The sequence below is a fragment of the Hemibagrus wyckioides genome, linkage group LG19 (assembly GCF_019097595.1).
Source record: "Hemibagrus wyckioides isolate EC202008001 linkage group LG19, SWU_Hwy_1.0, whole genome shotgun sequence".
Lineage (NCBI taxonomy): Eukaryota > Metazoa > Chordata > Actinopteri > Siluriformes > Bagridae > Hemibagrus > Hemibagrus wyckioides.
In genome coordinates, this window is record NC_080728.1 from 11,354,655 (window position 1) to 11,359,551 (window position 4,897).

Genomic DNA, 4,897 nt, shown 5'->3' on the forward strand with positions numbered 1-4,897 from the left:
GTACAGCATGTTTTTGGACAGCGGGCGGAATATTGACAGATATTGACCGCACAGTATCATCACTAACCTATGTGCTCTTTCAGATGCGAATGTGGCCAGCACTGCTTTGTATTCAGCAAGGCCTTTCATGGATGTGAGTGGCCAGCTGGTCACTCACTGACTCACTGGTTCTTTAGGGAGCATCATCAGGGGAACTTGGCTATCCAAAGACAGGTTAGCCCACTGGGTAGGAGAACTGATTGAGTAAGCATACTTGAACACAGATCAAGAGCAAGAGCTTCTTCCATAAAAAGACATTCAAACTCTATGTGTACCTCCTTGACAGCACTAACAGTGGAGGGTTCTTGTGGACATTTGTGAAGAAGCAACATGCTAGAAATCTAAGGCAAGTGATTCTCAACCTCAACAGTAGGTATTATTAATTCTTAAGTGATTCTTATTAAATATTCATAAATGGCATTTGCACTCTATATATACCGGTATATGTGTCTGTGTGTGTGTGTGTACATACATGCATAAATATATATATATATTTATGCATGTATGTACACACACACACACAGACACACACACACACACACACATATATATATATATATATATATATATATATATATATATATATATATATATATATATATATATATATATATATATATATATATGTATGGTTAAAAATTGTTGGTTTTGCTGTTAGTATGCGGTAGTGTTTAGCAAGGAAAGTGCTGAATATTAGCAAAGAAAATGGCAAAGGGGAAAACTCAAAGGAAACTGCCCTGCTACTTCTCCATAATCACACACCTTCTGTTTTGAAAATGCCAGTGCTCTCATTAAATGTGAAACCTATTGAACATGTGTGGTCTGATGTGAATATGACTGTCCAGTAATGTGCAGTGTGGAAGTGTATTTAAAGAAGTTGTTTCTAACCATGTTGTGCATTACAGCTTTAGTGCTTTGAATTTTTCTTGTTTTCAGGGAGTGAAAATTTTACCGTAATAAGTGTAATTAAATATTGCATAAAAATCTATCTATCTATCTATCTATCTATCTATCTATCTATCTATCTATCTATCTATCTATCTATCTATCTATCAAACAGAAGGAAGGTCTCCAAACACAGGGAAATTCAACATTTGTTACCAAAAGGTAATTTTATTTAAAAAATATAATTTTCATGATTGCCAATCTTATGTAAACACACATGGAGTCGTCTCTTTCACTCATGACTAACTTGTAGTGGTAACTCATCTGCTGTTAAACATGTAATTGCTTGTGCATCACAACCTTGGGACAGCTTTTCGACCCAGCTATGAGAATGACTTTAATACATCTTTTCCCAGAAAATCAAATGTTTTCCTGCAAAAAAAAAAAAAAAAAATTCTTGCAGGCAGAAATTGTCTTTAAATGGCATCCGTGCAGTGCATCGCTGTCTACTAGTGTCAGAATTTTCCGATTCAGAGTTTGCAGCTCATAATTGCTTTTATCTATTCACAGCAAAGCCCATTTGAGTACTCAACACTTCAGGCTTGTAGCAGCATGGTGAGTTTTTTCTTTCCTTTTTTTTGGGGTTACTCCACAGGTTTGTTGAGTTGTGTAACATAATACCACACTGAGTGAAGCTGAGGCAATGACGTCATGCTTCAGAATCCATTAGTACAGAGAGCCCAAAGTGATTTCTAAACACTTTTACAGCAAGATGACACTAACACCCCTGCTGTTTTAAACAGTTGCCACTAATTATGTGCCAGGGTACACAAGTAAAACACTGAGCGCAAGAGCTTCCAGACTGAGCGTAAAGGAATTCCCAGTGCTTTTCACCAGCCACATAATGGACATAAAACGAAACACTTACCAGCTCTTAAGAATAACTACTGCTAATTTGCAGGCCTAATGCTGGACATTACCCACCCAGATACATGTGCATTTAAGTTGTTTGGCTGTAATTTTAATTACATTGGATTTGCCTAATGATTTTCCACTAAGTCAGTCCCAGGCGTGTGTGTCCAGACTGGGGAAATAGCACTCCAGTGCCCTCTCATTAGTGATGGGCCTGATATCCTTCTCTGTCAAATATAACATAGCCACTGGCTAGATGGTTTAACTCAGTGAGAGAGGCTTCTCTGTGAATGACATATCACCCATGGGTAATGTAGTCTTTAATCACAGGTATGTGTGTTCATTTAGATCAGTAGCTGTGGAACCTGTACAGCAGACTGCACTCTTTTCACTCTCAGAACTACACTCTGAAACTGTGCTGGTTCTCTGCTGAGACCTAGAGGAATTAACCTCTAAAATATGCGTCATGGCATCTAAATAAATCATACAAGGTGAGATGTTCCATCAGTTATGATTCATCAGCAGGCTTGCATATCAAATCCCCGCATCGGGCGCTCAGCCAAGGAGATGCCACCCTGTGCCATCATTCAGCAGTGGATTGACTGCTTTGCGAAGCAATGCTTGGAGCAGTGATTCAGTTGAGAGGACGCTTCTAGCCCATAGCTTTCACCCTTGCTGATCACAGCAGAGACACTAGGGCATTGGGTAGTCTGTGATGTTGGGTGCCTTTGCGTTCTTTGCTGGATGCTGGATGGGTGATGGCAAGGACAGAGAGCTTTGCCTCTGGGGCAAGTTCTCCTTTTCACTGTCCCACGAGAAAGCCGGCTCTTTAACATGGATGAAAGCTCTCACCACGGACATGCTTATTTTTCCACCTTGGCATTTGGGCATGCTGTTTATCAGAAGTAGGGCAATTTCAAACAATCTCGTAAGCCATCATGCCTCATTAAGAGCTTCATATTTTTAGGTCTCCATTTGACCTAAAAACAGCTTTGCTGGGATGGGACCACATGAAAACACACATGGCATGGCATCACTATCAAATATTTAATTTAAAATGCAGTTGCTCATTACACTATAAGCATTTCAAATGAAGAAAAACAACAACACAGAAATGCATCTGCACTTGGCCCATTTCAGGAGACCTAGCTGGAGAACATCTGGATCTGACACAGGGGATTAGGTGATACAAACACCACAGGCCAAACAATCCCAGAACTTTACCTAAATTTAGAATTTGTTTCTCCTTTGTTTCTACTTATTTATTTGTTTATTTATTTTTGGTTGTGGGTAGGGGGAGCAATGTTCTGGGAACATTCAGTTTCATTTAACAAAGTCAAGAAACATTCTGGAAACTTTAAAACACACTTTTCTCATATGGTTATATCATAGCTGACAAGGAACTTTAATGCCAGTGGATAATTTTAGAAATTTGCAATTCCCAGGAGTTTTCCTGGAATGTTCTTTCAGAGTCTCCTCAAAGAAAGTTCTACAAAATGAAGTGTTGTTTTTGATAACCAATATATAAGCTTCTCAGAACATTATGAAATGGTTCCCCAGTGCTAACATTGGGTATGTGTTTGCTGAGACCCATTTAAAACCTTGTGTATTGCTTGGAAAACCTTGACTTTCTTGATACGTGTTCACTATCTGCCCACATGCTGACCGCAAATAGCACAGTAATAGTAGGTGGTACAAAAATGAACCCACACACAGAGCAGGCACAGCACAAAACATTTCTCCCGTGTGTGAGCCTTCACACTATACTACACACTGTCCTTGAGAGCTGAAGATGAATTGGACCACTGCAAGCCTGTGAGCAAGCAAGCATTGGTGTACAAATGACCTCTGTAATCTGGTCTCATGTACAGATATGAATTCCCACTGCTCCGTTTCATCTGGTCACTGCAATTGCTCACTATGCTGGCTGTTGCCCTCTAGGGGTCAGATTGTCATGTATTTGAGGAGTGTAAACATCAGCAAGCAAGCAAAATATCATCTGAGATCAATGATGAGTGTGCTGCAAATGAAAACACATTTTTATGATCTTACTATCAAAATTCTAGGAGATGACACAATGGCCAAGAATCCTCTGCTTCATTTCTAGCCAAAACAAATCATAGCAACAAAGATTTGGACAGCACTACATGGCAGCTGAGGTGCACATTATGTCTGCTGATAAAAATAGTTTCACCAGCTGAAAGAGGGCTTTTCAGCACTGTTAGTCTCCATTGCATACGGTCTATTAGCTTGAATTTCTATGGCAACGAAAAGAGCCCATTGCCTTGTCGCTGCATGGCTTGCAGGATTAAGCCAGACGCTGTGGGTGGATTGACACCTGTTTTCCACAGCTCTGGGTGAGCAAGGGAGTCTTCACCAACATCACTGGCAGGCACTGACACTTGCACTCTTGTAGTGGAATGCCTCTTCACAGCCGTAAGCTTTAAAACAAACAACAACTGTCACAGGACATATCTACTTTAGCTTATTAAGCAATGCTCCTGTTCTTTCTTCAATTAACAATGGATGACCCATTCATTCAGGCTATGTCTCTTGATTTTAAAACAATACAGGTGCTATATACATGTGTATGTCTCTTCAATTAGCAATATAAAAGAAAATATATTCATAACGGTATTCACATATTTTTAGTCTTATCCTCATTTTCTCACAATTAGCTTTCTAGCCAGCCAGTGCATCTACTGAACTGCTGTTCATGCTGCATCACAGGGCTGTGCAGTAGCCTTGGAGTGACTAGTGTGCAATATCTACCCTCCTCCACATATAGAGGTTCATGGTTTTCTTAGTGTTGCTCCAACTGACAGTGAATGGCCGTTTATGCTTTATTGAACTCCCAGTGGCTAGCAGTGGCATCATTAAGAGGTCAAAAGTTCAAATCCTTATGATGCCAGTCTGATGTTTTTTTCTGTTAAGCCACTTGGTAGCCTGCATGGGAATAATTTTGATGGTAGGTGTGTGTGTGTGTGTGTGTGTGTGTGTGTGCATGGGCATTTAGAGGCCTATTCTGTATGAACTGTTTCACACAAGGTTCCTTGCATCA

The 4,897-nt window shown here is 39.9% G+C and overlaps 1 long non-coding RNA gene across 1 annotated transcript; it reads left to right on the forward strand.

The window, feature by feature from the left end:
* The first annotated feature begins 214 nt into the window (after positions 1 to 214).
* On the forward strand, positions 215 to 1,540 carry LOC131369977 (uncharacterized). The gene is made up of 3 exons (XR_009207361.1): positions 215 to 408; positions 1,100 to 1,146; positions 1,495 to 1,540. It is a non-coding gene; the product is annotated as an uncharacterized LOC131369977 (long non-coding RNA).
* Positions 1,541 to 4,897: the final 3,357 nt, after the last annotated feature.